The sequence below is a fragment of the Natrix helvetica genome (assembly GCF_964273705.1).
Source record: "Natrix helvetica genome assembly, chromosome: Z".
NCBI classification, from domain to species: Eukaryota; Metazoa; Chordata; class Lepidosauria; order Squamata; family Natricidae; genus Natrix; species Natrix helvetica.
The window spans coordinates 88,146,914-88,163,549 of record NC_138554.1 but is presented as its reverse complement, the minus strand read 5'-3'; the positions used below and the strand labels follow the sequence as shown (position 1 = coordinate 88,163,549).

The 16,636-nt window shown below is 39.2% G+C and overlaps 1 protein-coding gene across 4 annotated transcripts in view; it reads left to right on the top strand.

The window, feature by feature from the left end:
• POMGNT2 (protein O-linked mannose N-acetylglucosaminyltransferase 2 (beta 1,4-)) overlaps positions 1–16,636 on the top strand; it is a 223,410-nt gene that overhangs the window by 91,100 nt on the left and 115,674 nt on the right. For 2 of the 4 annotated variants that reach the window (XM_081970115.1, XM_081970116.1), the window contains exon 2: positions 13,645–13,738. The gene's annotated coding sequence lies outside the window, so the exon portion shown is untranslated. Of the gene's footprint in view, positions 1–13,644; positions 13,739–15,311; positions 15,507–16,636 lie in introns of all 4 variants that reach the window. The other 2 variants (XM_081970109.1, XM_081970113.1) reach the window with 2 other exon arrangements.

Here is a 16,636-nt window from a genome sequence, read left to right as displayed (position 1 = left end):
AATAGAAGAACTCCCTTTCATTTCAGGCAGAGCTGGGGATATAGGTGGCTGATGACATCCCATTTGGAGCCTGTCAATGGCACTCAGCCAAATAAGTTCATTAGAGAGCAATGACGAAAGATGTTTCATTGCCAGGGCTGATCAGGCTTCTTTTATAGTTCCTTTGGAGATGTCTTTTCCAGATCATCATTGCAACATAATATATGCTCCAGAGACAGAGTTTTACACGTAAATCATACCCACTGGGTTTGCCCCCATTTTATTGAAACCCATTAGAATAGATAGCCTCAGTGTGATGAAGGGCAATTGTTGAGAGATTTGAGAATGAGTAGGTAACTGAACTAGGGAATACAGGTTTGCAGAATGTCTTGAGTGAAATTATTCAGCCTTGAATTCTTCATTTCAAATAATTAAGATGAAAATGACCCATAAATACTGTATTGTGTTAATTTTGTAAGAGTCCCAAATGTTCTCTCTGTCTCTCTCTCTCTCTCTCTCTCTCTCTCACACACACACACACACACACACACACACACACACACACCTACCTTTCGTGTTGCTCCAAGCAAAGTCCTACTAATATCTTGGGGGAGGGGCAACATACAACATCAAATGGCCATATTACTAGGGAAATTATTTGGGTACATGAGCATTTATCCTCAATCTTGGCAGGAAATATAATAAAGTAATCCATTAAATAATTAATTATTTGTTGCCCTTTTGTGACATAGAAAATCAGTCTAGTGGTTTGTCTTGGACAACAGCACAGATTGTTGAAAGTTGATGAGCCACCACTTAAAGCACAGAAAAAGTTTATTATTATGGTTGATCACACAGTTAGCCAGAGGCTTGGCATCTCAGCTTGCTAATCTTATCTTCCAGCCTAATCTTCCATTTTGGTGATGCACTTTTTGGCACTTTTTTGGTTGCTTTTTTACATCCCAGGTATTCAGTTATAACTGCAGTTGTGCTGAACTGGTGCTCATATTTGATATTGCTGTGTTAGCATCTTTTAATGCTTGTTCTTTAAAGGAAGGAAGGATTTATTGGATTCCATCCTTGTAGATGGAATATAGCAATGAAGTCTAGATTTTAACAAGATTCTAGTGAAAGATAAATACTTTTGGTCTGTTCTTCAACTTTTTCTATCCCACTATAAAATATATTTCAAGTGAAAAGAAGATAGCATTCAATAAGGAAGCCTTTGTAATTGTCTACAGTACCATATATGGTCAATGGCTACCACTTAGCAATTACTCATCCTCAGATTATTATTACAATAAAATAATTGCTAAAAATAGAGCCTTCCTTTTCATAGGTCTTTACAGGATCTTCCCAGTTACCAGGCTGTGGAGTTGCTGTTTTCTCCATAAATGAATTTCACAATCCCACAAAAACAGAATCCTGGACTTATTTGCTATTTTTAAAAAATCAGCAAGACAATTCTTCCATTCATAGATACTGAAAGCTTTTACATTGTTAAAGATTGCCTGGATAGAATTCTGACTTTTCTAGCAATTTTGTGCTTACAGAAGAGCAATATTTAAAGGGAAAATATAATAATTTGGAGAAATTGGCAAAATTAGAAAAGTTTTTCTATATTATCTACATATCTATCTTTGTGTACATGTTGGCAAGACATGAGGTAGATCTCATGTCTCTTTGAACAAGGAATTGTTTTAATATAAGCTACATGCTGTTTCAGAGGAAATGCTACTATCATGCAAATAGCCAGGTTTGAAAACTGGAACCTCCATCTTATATTGAGTTAGCTTCAGTTTTTGGCCCTCATCTGCTTCCAAGCATTTGTCAAGTACTGTGCACAGCCTCTCCTGATTCTTATGGAAAAGGAAGATGTAAATGATTTTTATCTGTGTTGTTGACACTGTATTCCAAAACTGATCAGCTTAACATAAGATACTGAATAGCAGGGAAGAAAAATCCTGCAAGTGAGAATAAAATTGACATAACATTTTATCTTCAATTCTTAATCTATCAATCTGCTCTAGAGATAGTCTAAGGCAAATGTTGTCATAGCTGGCCCCTCTTTTGATAAATGCTTTTCCCATGGTTCTATTTTAGTAACAATAGTAATCATAGTTTGGAAAAAAATACTTCATGAGAAGGTTGTGTAGAAGTACACGATAAGCAAAATGAATGATCCTGCAGGCCATTTCTTTAGTGTGGACAGTGTTCTGTCTCACCACTGGACTTGAAAAGATATATCATCGAAGAGGAAAACTGCCTATGTCTTCACTGGATATCTCTAAGTTCAGGATATGATTTCTCATCAAGAATCTAATAAAAACTTACATGACCAGATAGCTTTCTAAGACCAGAAACAGAAATTCTAATAATTTATTTTTATGTGCGAGGGGAAAAATATGACCATTCTCCATGTGTTTAGTTTTGAAGAAGCTCTGGACATCCTACTTAACTTTCTGGGGAAACAAAAATGTAGCTTTGGAATGGCAGGTTTGTGCAAGTTGGAAAGGTTACTGCAGTTGATCCATGCTGTGTTGCTTATAGTTTGTATTTATTTTGGCTGGCCAACTCTCCTTAGATTTAAAGCCCAGCTATTGCTTAGAAAGGAGATTTAAAATGTGTGTAAGCACAGAACAATGCTCTCTCTCTCTCACACACACAATTTTATTAAAAATTTACAATAATAAAAACTAACACAAACTAAGAAAAGAAAAAGAAAGAAAAAATAGAAATGGTCCCCAAAAAAGAAAATAGAAAAACTAGGAATTTTTAAAATTAAAATATAGTGAAGAAAAAGAAAAGAAATATATGAAGAAATGACTTCTTCCTTCATTAGAGTTATAAACAATGTTAGCAACTTAACCGGCTTTTCCTAAACACAACAAATGATTCCTTCTTCCCATATCTTATCCCTTATCTATAAAGAAACCCTTAAAACCTCATCATTTCAGTCCTAATCAGCAAAAGCCCATTAAAGGCTATAAGAGATAAATATTTATTTATTTTAATATTGTACAAATAATCCAACATTGCCTGGCATGCCCAAGATGGTGTCCTGTCACGTTTGAGGAGAACTTCGGGGAGATGATTTTCCTTCTCAGGGTATGCAGGGGGTACCCTATCCCATCGTCGGTTCCAGGTTCAGCTATGGGAACTTCCTGGGACCTCAGGGGTACCCATGAACTGGGATTTCCTGCCCTGTAGCCGGAACATTGTGAGTGAAACGGGGCGGTTGGCAGTGAATGGAGAACGGAGAGCGTTTTTCTGCTGCCGGCGTGGGTGTGGTTGGCGGTAGTGGCGGCGGGGCTCCCTACCTGGGGTTTCTGCCACCGTCGCTGCCGCTGCCCATGCAGTTTCAGAACTGTTTCAGAAATACATTTAATCAGAGACATGCTAATTTTAATACCAGTTCAAGGGCAACAAGGCTTTTTGAGAGATCTTTCAAGCAAAAAAGTGCGGAGAGAAGTTTATAAAAACCTTATAAAGGAATTTATAAGAAGATTGACACAGCAACTGGCAAAAGGGACAAGATTGTTTTTCTACTGGAAAGATACAGGTTGATAGTGAATGTTGATGATAAAAAATTTAATTAATTATTGGTGATTAATAGGTAGGAACCTTAATATTTTATAGACTTTTTTAAAGATTGTTTTTAAATGTTTATTCGTTAAAAAGTAATACATTATGACAATAATAATGAAATAATAATTCTAATCAGTAAAAACAACTTGGATATAAATAGCAAATTGGGACTTGGGGGGAATTTTTTTTAATGAATGTTATTAATAAACTTTTGAGATTTTGTTTTAAAGAAGTAAATTTATCTTGGGTCTAACGAGAGGTGAGGTGACATAAATAGTAAATAATCCTTAGTTACCAATAATAATAATAATAATAATGATGATGATGATGATGATGATGATGATGATTTTGAGTAGTAAAAGCCATTTGATATAAATTGCAAATTCGGACCTGGGAAAAAGACTTATAAAGCTTACTAACAAATCCTTGTTTAGATTATGTATAAAAATGTAAGTCTTCTTAGGTTGGATGAGAGGAGATGTGATATATATAATAAATAATTCTTAATTAGTTATAATAATAATTAAAGAAATGTTAACGGATAATGTTTAATGATACTTATATGTGTTGGCATTGGTAAAAGCAATTGTATAAAAGCTTTAAATGGTGAATTGGGAGGAGAAAGGGGGGAGAAATACTTAGATATTTTATTAATTGATTTTTTCTCTTAGAATATGTTATAAGATGTAATGTTATAGGAGGTTTGTTGAGATTGCCAATGAATGCCAGTGGATGGTTGTGTTTTTGAATGCAAATGATATCAGATAAAAGCACATTTAAATAATTATAGTTAATATGAGCCAGCAGTGTGCAGCAGCTGCCAAAAAAGCCAACACAGTTTTTGTTAGATATTAGCATATATCGCCGTAAGTCTCCACTCTGGTCCGCCGCTAGGGCGGGAACTTGGGATCGTTCTGATTGGTCGAGAGGCGTACCCGATCACACACTAAGCTGGATCACTATTACTACAAATAAAGAGCTGTTTAGTCACTACTTGTCCGGAGTCTGTTCTCTCGTTGCCCGAATCTAACACTGGCGACGAAGGTGGGATCGAGAGACAGATAGGACGAAGAAGCTACCTCCAGGATCCAAGGATTCGATCCAGCCTAGGAATTCGGCGGAAATTCCGGCAGCCATCTCAGCGCGGCAAATTCAAACGCAGACAAGATGGCGATGCACACTCCTCCAGCTCCATTCGACCCCATCGCCGATCATTGGGAATCCTACATGCTCAGGTTCGAGTGTTTCCTTGAGGCAAACGATTACACAGGAGTACCGGACTCTCGAAAGAAGAATATATTCTTAAGTTACTGCGGCCGAGAGGTTTTCGAAACGGCCAGGGACCTCTCAGAGCCAACCCCCATTCAGGCGGTAACATGGACGGCGTTGAAACAGACGTTGCAAACACATTACGCGCCAAAACCTTCCCGCCACGTTTGCCGCCAAGGATTCAACACGAGGAACCAGAAGGCGGGAGAATCCATCAACCAGTACGTTGCAGCTCTACGGAAGGCAGCCACACATTGTGGATTCAGGGATCTGGACGAGCAAATCCTGGATCGCCTCATATGCGGGTTGAGAGACATCTCTCTACAGAAACGGTTGTTGGCCAAACCCAACTTAAGCCTACAGATTGCACTCGATGAGGCGAGAGCTTCTGAATTGGCGGACAGATCATCCGAGACCATACAACGTGGATACAGCGCGATCCAGACCGGAGCCAGACACGCTAGAGTACATTATGAAGACACAGATCAAGAGGTCAAGAACAGCGAGTTCAAAGACAGCCATCGTATGCGGAGCAGTCACACAAGACCGGTGGGGAAACCCAAATTCCGTTTGCCACCATGTGCAAGTTGCGGAGGGAACCACCCCCGGTCTACCTGTCGTTTCAGAAACGTTGTTTGCTCGCATTGCGACAAACTTGGGCACATCGCACGAGTGTGCCGGAGCGAAGTCCCTGCCTCACGAAGGCAGCCTCCAATGTACCACCAACAGAAGCCCAACCCAGGGGCTTGGCGAAAAAACAAAGGGCGCCCAGAGAGAGAACCGAGGGAGTTAGCCGAGAGAGAATACACACAAAGAGCTGAAAGGGCGTATTACCAGAGAGCCGAGAGAGAGTATTCCCAGGATACCGATGAGGAGAGAGAGTTGACCCAGAGAGAACCAATGCGAACCTATCTCACAACGATAGGTCAGGTCCGCACCAAGCGGCCTAAAAAGCTGAAAATCACTGTCCTCCTGGAGGACTCCCCTTGCGAGCTGGAAGTTGACACAGGATCGTCCCTGACGATCATTTCATGGTCCGCCATGAAAAAGGCAATCCCTAGCCTTAAGAAGCGCCAACTGCGAACACCAGACATCCTGCTACGTGACTACCAGGGAAACAGGGTTCCCATCGTGGGTCAAGGCACGTTCCGGGTGCAGCTCAAGGACATCATAGCCCAACTGCCTGTGACCGTCGCCAGCGCGCCATTACAGAGCCTCCTGGGACTGGATTGGTTTGAAGCCCTGGGGCTAGAAGTCACCGGAATTAACGCCGTGGAGAACAGCAGCGCTGAACAGATTTTTAAGGAGTTCGAGGATGTGTTCAGCCCTGGTCTTGGTAAGTATGTGGGTAAACCTATATCATTCAATCTAGACCCCAACGTGGCGCCAATCCGACTCAAACCAAGAAGAGTGCCTTTTGCGCTCCGTCCCAAAATTGATAAGGAAATAGATAAGCTCGTAGAACAAGGGATCCTCGAGCCGGTGGATCACGCGCGCTGGGAAACCCCCATCGTGACCCCAGTTAAACCAGATGGGTCAGTCCGCATCTGCGCGGACTATAAATGCACAATTAATGTCGCCCTACAACAAAGCGCATATCCTGTGCCAGTAGTCCAACACCTATTGCACTCGTTGGGGCCAGGAAAAATATTTGCGAAGTTAGACATGGCACAAGCGTATCAGCAGCTGCCTGTGGATAGCGCCACGGCGGAGGCCCAAACTATAGTGACGCATAGGGGTGCCTTCAAATGCAACCGGCTACAATTCGGTGTAAGCATCGCTCCCGGTCTGTTCCAGAGCGTCATGGAACGGCTTTTGCAGGGAATACCAGGAGTCGTCCCTTATTTTGACGACATCTTGGTGTCAGCTGCAAACGAGGAGCAACTACAAAAAAGAGTTAGAACTGTGTTGGCCAGAATTAGAGAAAAGGGTCTCCGCCTTAAAAAGGAAAAATGCCAAATTAATGTGCCTAGCGTAGAATTCCTGGGGTATAGAATCGATGGATTGGGCATACACCCAACATCGAAGAAAATTAAGGCGATCCAGGACGCCCCCACACCACAAAATCAGACCGAGTTGCAGGCATTCCTCGGGCTTCTTAACTTCTACAGCGTTTTTCTAAGACAGAAAGCCACCGTTGCTGAGCCTTTACATCAACTCCTCGCAAAGAACGCGAAATGGACATGGGGACGCCCCGAGGCAGCAGCTTTCGCCGCAGTCAAGCGCCTGCTCACGACCGACTCGTTACTCGTCCAATACAGCCAAACTCTACCACTGGTATTGACCTGCGATGCATCTCCTTTTGGCGTCGGAGCAGTTCTCAGCCACAGAATGCCAAACGGAAACGAAGCACCCATAGCATTCTACTCAAGGACTTTATCATCAGCTGAAAGAAACTACAGCCAAATGGACAGGGAAGCGTTAGCCGCTGTGGGTGGGGTCAAACGTTTCCACGAGTATCTCTACGGCCGCAATTTCGAACTCATCACGGACCACAAACCACTGCTGGGTCTCTTGGCAGGAAACCACCCCACACCGGTCTCACTCTCCCCACGCATGACCAGGTGGACTGTTTTCCTGGCTGCGTATTCCTACAAACTGATACATCGACCGGGATCCACACTAGGACACGCAGATGCGCTCAGCCGTTGCCCGCTCCCAGAACTATTAACAGACCCCACCACCGAGGTACCGGTTTTATTGATTGACTGTTTGGACTCAGGACCGGTTTCTTCTTTGGACGTTGCTAGATTCTCTACTAAGGACAATGTAATTAGACAAGTACAAACTTGGGTATGGAGGGGGTGGCCAAAGGGAAATGTGGAACCCGAATTCAAACTTTTCTGGTCAAAACGCGATGAACTTTTGGTCTTACAAGGTTGTTTATTGTGGGGGGATCGAGTTGTTGTTCCATATGCATTACGGAGAAATGTTTTAGAAGTGTTACATGTTGGGCATCCGGGGATCGTAAGGATGAAAGCGTTAGCTAGGAGTTACGTTTGGTGGCCAAACATGGACAAAGAGATAGAGGAATGGTTGGCCACTTGTGATCCGTGCCAAGAGTCTAGACCAGCACCCCCTGAAGCGCCCGCCACAGAATGGGACAAACCAAAAGCACCCTGGTCGCGAATACACATTGATTTCGCAGGACCAGTCCAGGGACAAACGTTTTTAATAGTTGTGGATGCATACTCCAAATGGTTGGAAGTAGTCCTAATGACTTCAATCACGGCAGAGGCAGTCATTAAGGTACTACGGCGACTTTTCGCCACTCATGGCCTGCCCAACCTCCTGGTCTCCGATAACGGGCCCCAGTTCACGGCCATGCAATTCGAAACATATCTAGCTAGTCAGGGAATTCGGCATGCCCTTGTCGCGCCATTCCATCCAGCCTCGAACGGACAGGCGGAGAGAATGGTGCGATCTGCAAAAGAGGCCCTCGCTAGGATGGGCCCAGGTGATTGGCAAACACGTATTGATCATTACCTTCTAATCCAGCATATTGCCCCCAGCGCCACGACGGGTAGGAGCCCCGCTGAACTCCTCATGGGCCGCCGTCTACGGTCTCACCTGGACCGACTTCACCCAAATTACTCTGCCACATCGCCCCCAGACTCTACAAGCAAAATTCGGAGTTTTAGCATAGGGGATTCAGTATACGCCCACAACTATGCAGGGGGAACACTGTGGATGCCAGCAAGGGTAATAGGTATCACGGATCCACGATCATACTTGCTGGAACTAGAAGACGGTAGGAATTGGAAAAGGCACATAGACCAACTCCGGGGTTGCCTGGCGCACTCAAACCTGCGATCCGCTAACGAGGACTATATACCGTCGGAAAGTCAGCAACCCGAGAGCCCAAACACAGAGGATTACAGCACCCTGGAGCCCAGAGTGGAACCGGAGATCAACGACGGATCAGGGCAGCATCCGAGCGAGGAAAGCTTTCCAACCCCCGACTGCGAAACGGAACAAGCAGAACAAGCCGATCTCACACCCACTCCAACTCAACCCGAACTCCGACGATCCACCCGTGTAAGACAGAAACCGACATACTTAAAGGACTTTGTCACTAATAGGAACACTCCGTCTAAGAAGGGAGGGGTGTTAGATATTAGCATATATCGCCGTAAGTCTCCACTCTGGTCCACCGCTAGGGCGGGAACTTGGGATCGTTCTGATTGGTCGAGAGGCGTACCCGATCCCTATAAAAGGGGAATCCTCCGACCACACACTAAGCTGGATCACTATTACTACAAATAAAGAGCTGTTTAGTCACTACTTGTCCGGAGTCTGTTCTCTCGTTGCCCGAATCTAACAGTTTTAGGCTACATAAACAGAGGGATAGAATCCAGATCACGTGAAGTGTTAATACCACTTTATAATGCCTTGGTAAGGCCATACTTGGAATACTGCATCTAGTTTTGATCACCACAATGTAAAAAAGATGTTGGAATTCTAGAAAGAGTGCAGAGAAGAGCAACAAAGATGATAAGGGGCCTGGAGACTAAAACATGAAGAACGGTTGCAGGAACTGGGTATGTCTAGTTTAATGAAAAGAAGGATTAGGAGTGACAAGATAGCAGTGTTCCAATATCTCAGGGATTGCCACAAAGAAGAGACAGTCAAGCTATTCTCCAAAGCACCTGAGGGTAGGACAAGAAGCAATGGGTGGAAACTAATCAAGGAGACAGGCAACCTAGAACTAAAGAGAAATGTCCTGACAGAACAATTAATCAGTGGAACAACTTGCCTCTAGAAGTTGTGAATGCTCCAACACTGGAGGTTTTTAAGAAGATGTTGGATAACCATTTGTCAGAAGTGATGTAGGGTTTCCTGCCTAAGCAGGGGGTTGAACTAGAAGGCCCCCAAGGTCCCTTCCAACTCTATTTATCCTATCCTATTCTATTCTTTTCTTTTCAAAGCTTTAACAAGCCTCTTTTGTAAATCCAATATAGAAAAAATATCCAGGCACTATCTTAGTTTGTTATTTGTATATCTCTTTTAACTAAGTCAGTTTCTTACATATGTATAGTGTTACATCTTTTTCTGCTTCATTCTTGTAGTCTTTCATTTTTAAATCCAGTATGACATCAGTATCATTGTCTGGTAAAACTTGCTCCTCTTTCATAATATCTTTTAAACACAGCGTTAAAATATTTTGTTGCATTATGTATTAGCAGGTCAAATATAATGGTTCTTCTCATTTAATTGAAATTTTTAATGCCTTCTAGTTCTCTCTAGTGTCCAGTTTTTGAAGTCTTATCTTATTATGTTTTTAAAGAATTCATAACAAAGTATTTTCCCCATGGGTAGGATTCTTTATAATAAATTCTACATTCTAATTTCAAATCAATCGATCAAGCTTTATTCGGGCATAGACCAATACATTTCAAATTTACCTGCAGTTTTAGCCTCTTCGTAACATACTAAAATTAAAGTTTTAATCATTATTATTTAGTCCAGAAAAAAGTATTGGGTCCGTAAACTTGTATTTAAAAATATTTCACAAAGGATTGAAGGAAACTTGTCTGGTTCTGTAAAATTAGTCAATCCAAAGATCCTTATAGTTGAAAAGGAAGTTAACAAGCTATTTCCAAAAGTGATTTAAAATTGAAGTATGAATCTAATGTCCTTTTAAATGCACTAACTGGTTTGAGCAACATGACTATCTGTTCATCTTCCAGAGTACTAAACCTATTGGACACTGTTGTTTTGATATCTTGCATGAGGAGTTTGGAGAATTTGTGGGCAATCTCGTTTTCTTTTTGTGTGGAGAAAATTGTGAAGAACCAGTCTATTTACCAGCTTTTCATTTCACTATGGCCATTGACTTTGCTTTTAATAGATCTCTTTTCATCTTGCTATTTCTTCCCTGGAAATCAAGAGTTTCTTTAGGGAGATTTTAATATTTCAAGAACAGAAACATGAAAAGTGGACTCCTTCAGCATTAGTCAGTAAGCTTTGGCAACTGGAGCAATAGAATTAATTCACTGTTATCATAAGGGAGTTGAAGCCAGGTTTTGGAACAACTGTTCCACTCTGTTCTTTTCTTTAGCTGGAGAAATTCAGAGCTGATACTTTTCAGAGAATGAAATTGTTGATTCTGTACTTGAGCCAAGAAGGCGTTGGAGAATTTATTCACTCTTCAGTAGAACATTCCAAGATAAAAATAACTTGATCTGGGAATTTAGATTGCAACAAACTATTTATTCTTTTCTCTTTTATGAAGATATGAATTGAAGGGGTAGCTTTGAGGGCAGCAATCTCTTAAAGGCTAGCAGACCTTGTGCTTTGATACCAGTTTGAAGTATAACTCTGAAAAAAGGCAGGGTGTCCCACTTAATCTTTTTTGTTGTTGTGATACATATAGTCCTGTAAAAAGACTAAAGAAGGGGAGGAACGCAACCATTATTAAAACCCTCCATTTTGGGCTGTGAGGGGAAATAGATAGTGTGCAAAGTGTACAATCTCAATAGGTTGCCTTTCTCTTAACGCTAAAACTCCTCAAATACAGTTTGCATGCCTAGAAGGAACCCAGGCAGAACTTTTCCTTAACCTCTTAATGCTTTATCTAGGCTGCCAAAATCTTGGCAATCATTTGATTGGGGCAAGTAGTTGGGATTGCTTACCTAATTGTTGCTGTCTAGTGATCATCTGAAGTAATATAACTAAAATTTGGCAGCCTTCCTTTAGGAGATAGATGTAAAGCCCCAAAAGAAGACTAATATAAAGAGTTAAAACTACACTGTCTTTCTTCTAAGAATAATCAAATGGACCTTTTAAAATTTGTAGGATATTCTCTTTTTAATTACAAGTTCATTTTTTCTTATTTCAAAATCAGAGAGTGGATTATCAAATCCACAGAATCTATTTTTTGTGTACACTTTTCTTTAATACGTCATTTTTTGCAAGCACTTCTTCCTAATAGCCATTTTAATGCTTACCCCTTTGTATTCTTGAATGGCAACAATATCTGGAAAATGAGTCTTGATTAGGCAAGGTGAGTCTGACATTTCTTCCAGTACTTTTTGATCCAAGCCATGTAAGAGCTTTGGAAGTCAAAATCAGCATGTTAAGTTTGAAAAAAGACTGGGAGTCACAACAATTGAGAAAGTGATTATATGATATCAGAGGACAGTGAGAATGTTATTTATTTTTAAAAATAAAAACCTATTATATTCATAACTACGAATGGAGAAAACAGAAAAATTGTATTAAAAATGTGGAGGTAAAACATGCAAATCTAGCAAATTTGTCAATACTTATAGAGTGGTTACAATGTACTTTCTAATTATTTTTTATAGAAGCAAACAAATCAAAAGTATATAACACTACAACTATCAGACAAGCACATTCAGACTATACAAAGAAATTCAATAAAATATTCCAGATCAGAAATTACCAGAAAATTTAGTCTAAGAAGGTTTGCAAGCTTCAATTTTTTTTTCTGTATTAGCTACTTAAATAATGAAGCTAGATTAAGCATTCCAATAGTTTAGAAAGTGATCTCTTGAAAGAATGAGATATCACATGAGGAAAATATAAATTGTTAAATAATGAAATGAAAAATATTTTCCATGCCTTATTTAGAATGCAGTCTATATTTAACATTTGATGGGAGGAATCATTTTTCCTATTCAGTTATTCATTTCTGAGTAGAACTGAGTGTACAGAAGATCTTGCTCTCTGCCTTCATCTCCAACTTTAGTTTCATTTTTTATAACATGTGGAACTGTTTTGCCTATTTTAAATCCAATAACTTATTTTTTTGTTTTAGAACTAAAATCTATACATAAAAAACCATTGATAACTATATCCTTTTGTCATCAGTTTTCTTGATTTTATTTTACAATCTACTTGACATAATTTAGTATCTCAGAATAATTTAGCCATTTGTATTTGCCTATTATTTATCATCTTTTAAATACTGCTGAGAGTGACAAGGGTGTTTTCATACACAATCTGGGTTTGTATTGATTCAAAATTCTTAATATGGAGCCTGTTACATGTTGATTAATTATTTAGCATATTCAATTTGTTTGTCTCACTTATCTGTCACACTTTGAAATTAGCATATCATCTACATGTTTATTTTTTTCCTAAAATGAATAGTTGCATATCATTATATGCAGTTATTAATGACAGTATTGGAATTATGGAGACCCAATAAATTATTTATTTGTTTTGCAGAAATAGCAATAGCACTTACAATTATATACCACTTCTCAGTACTTTACAGCCCTTTCTAAGGGGTTTACAGAGTCAGCATACTGCCCTCAACAATCCGAAGCCTCATTTTACCGACCTTGGAAGGATGGAAAGCTATGCATTTCATATTATGTTTTGGGGTAGCTCACAATAATCAGTAAAACATATAAAAACCAATTATTTCATGGATAAAGTATAGGAACTGGAATGGTTTTTCAGGTTTCCCATTTGATTTGTTTTAAAAATATTGTTTGTTTTTATCCATATTTAAACTATGCATACATATAAAACATTCAAATAAATACTTCACAAATCAACTCAATTTATATTGATCTTAGTGTTTTAAACAAAGATTGGACAGAATTCATTTTTCTGTTCCAAAGCAACTTGTTGAATAATTTTGTATCTAATAAGGCGGAACTACTATATTATAGAACAAAACAAAATACGTGAGGTTATGAAAAGAAAGCTGTCTTCCAACAATAAGATGGCTTTAATTTAGAAAATTGTTAACCTGTTCTCTCTCTCTCTCTCTCTCTCTCTCTCTCTCTCCCCCTCCCTCCCTCCCTCCCTCCCTCCCCTTCAATCAAAAAGCCATTCATAGACTAAGCATGCTGTATGCTCTAAGTACTGCATTCTGAAGATATTTGTTCCAAGTTCATGTTGATTGCAGAAAAAAGCAATGAAGGTAAGAGGCTGAACTTAGTACCTTGGAGGAGTATTACGCCAAAACAACCTTTTCCATATTGGTTGCTATTGTTTTTGTGTATTGCAAGGATAAAGTTTATTGCTAATCCTGTACTGACTAAAGCTAGCACTGGTTCAAGAATTCTTGAGTGTCTGGTTTCATTTATCATTTGAAATCTTTTAACTTCTAATACTTAGCAGCAGATTTCAGACAATTCACAGTGTCTGTGAATTGGCAGTGTTTTCCATCAGGTTTTTAACTGACATCTATCCTATTACATTCTGCCTGATTGCCCAAAATACGTTCAAAAGCTGACCTTGTTATTTCCACCTCAAATCAGGCAAGTTCCCAAGCTAAGGTACCTCTGCCCCAAATATTTTATGAAAAATAGAAACCCCAGCTTTTAATACAGTCAGACTGTTAAAAAGAATTACCTCTTTACATTCTTTGATACAGAAATTATGTTATCAATCCATCACTGAATTAACCAGTTTAGAATTCACTGAGGCTTTCCAAACATCTTAGGAAACTAGAGTGAAATAGTGTTATGATCCTAATGTAAATCCAAATGTTGGCTTAACAGGCTTTTTTACCTATTAGAGTTGTAATGTTCTTTTAAAAAATCATATTGTAAAATTATACAAGCTTTTGAACGTAGACCAAAAAATAGAAAAATAAACTGTATATTGCAAATACCATAATTAGTTTGGGCACCCATGGATAGGCCAAGGGGGGCAAATAGCAACATTTATATAACTGTGGTGTTGCATTGTGGTCTTTAGGTCAGATATTGGTACAAGTATGCAATTGGGGCATTTGCATGATAATCACATTAATGTCTAGAATTATTTTGTTCGTTGTTTGGGTGGACATTGCTGAGCTTGGAGAAGTTTACATTTGAAGTTATATGTTGGCATTTTTTAAATATCTCTGAAACTGATGATAACAGCAACTTAAAAAATTGAAATTGCAATTGTCAAATTCAGTTGATTCTTGACATTAAATGAAAGATGACGAATGATGAGAAAATGACAATTGCAAAAGCTTTTCCTACATAGGTTGCCTTGCAGAACCATTGTAATTTTATCAAAATTACTCTCTGTTCAGTCTCTGGATCTATATTTATCATCAGAAAAAATCAAGTCTTTAACTACTAGCAAGTTATGCTTTCTAGTCCTTAGTTACCAACAATAAGTAGGATGCTTGCCTTAGAATAGAAAAAAATATTTAGTTTAGAGTACTAAAATATAAAAATGCCAAAAGATAGTGTTTTGTTGCCCTATATAAATAATAAAAAAGAATATTTAAATTTCCTACATTTCACAGTCCTTGATTCCACAAGGATGATAATAAATATAGTTGTATTGGTTTAAACCCTTATCCCCCAGTCTTCCAGGTGTTTTTATAAAGCTGGCTTTTCTCCCAAGCATTGGGAGTGGATGAAACTGGAGCTCTGTGATTGTAATTAGTTAGGTATACTGATCCCTTGGTACTCAACTTCTTCAAAACTCGTTGAATTTGGCACGAAACATTTTTATGTTAAAATATTGTCCTGGTACTCGTTGATTGGTAGTCAACATGCTGCAATAAGAAAAGGTGGACAGCCATGGAGAATGGACAGGAGTCAGCATGCTGGAACGGTCACAGCAAAAGGAAGAGTGAGATCGCTGCAGACGGAAGACAGGAAGTCAGCCATGTTGAGAAGATCATTGACATAGGAAAAGGAACAGACAGGAAGTCTTTGCCAGTTGAAAAAAAGAGTCACGTGGTAAGTCACATGGTTTGTTTGGCATTTCTTTTTAGTACTTGTTGCGCCTCCCAGAACCAATTAATAAGTACCAAGGAACTGCTGTATTTGGCTGTATTGTTTGAGGCTCCTAGGAGTTGTTTTTTGGGATGCTGTTTTTTATTGTTTTACGTTTTTATTGCTGTTTGTGTAAGCTACTTAGACTTATGATACATAAGATCATCTGTAAGTAAGCAAACAAAGAAACAAGTATTTCTTGTCATAGAAAATTGTCATAATAGGGAAAACATAAGGAGAATATCCATTGCTATCAGTTACGAGGCAATGGTCATTTTGAAAAGAGGACTACATCATTTGAACATTGTGCATATATGACTGGAAAGGGAAGATGATTTCTTCTTCCAGAACCATCTGTGCCAAAAGTTAAGTGCTTTATGCTAAGAGACAGGCAAAACAACTATTTAAACTTTATGATCAAAATAGTCTTTGGGTTTCTTAGTGAAGAAGATTTTGCTGTTGCTAAATTTTTATGTCAGTCCTAATTATTTTTTGAGAGTTCGGAATATCAGTTGAAACAATAATGACTGTGAGGACCTTTATAAAGCAGACTTTCTTTCTCTCTGCCTTCTAAATCCTTTTTTTAAAAAATGGGACTGATCTGGATTATTTTGACTGATAACAGGGCAATATATTGGGTTATTATTGTTACTGATTGAATTCACACCCAAAAAAATCCTGTATTGTTGCTTACTTATCGTCACCTGATTCTGTAAGTTTCAGACTCATTGGAATTAGTTTCTTCTGAAAGTTTCTGCAAAGCCAGTAGTTAAAAAAACACACACCATATTCCTGACTCAAATATCTTTTCTCCAGGTAGGAAAACACAACAATTTGGAGACTGCAAGCGTTTATCTGTTTGAATTTGAAACTCGCAGAGAACTACCTGTCAATCAGTGTCTTCTTTTTCTAGCTAGAGGTCATGCCTGGAGAACTGCCAGTCAATCAGTACTTATTTGTCATCCATGATAGTGTTTTATCTCTTTATCTCTGATTAGTTTACCCATCCACTCCTCCATTTCATTTTTTTAAAAAGAGCTATTGACTTTCCCAGGGATTCCTCTCTATTGTCTTTCAAACTTCTAATGCTGATC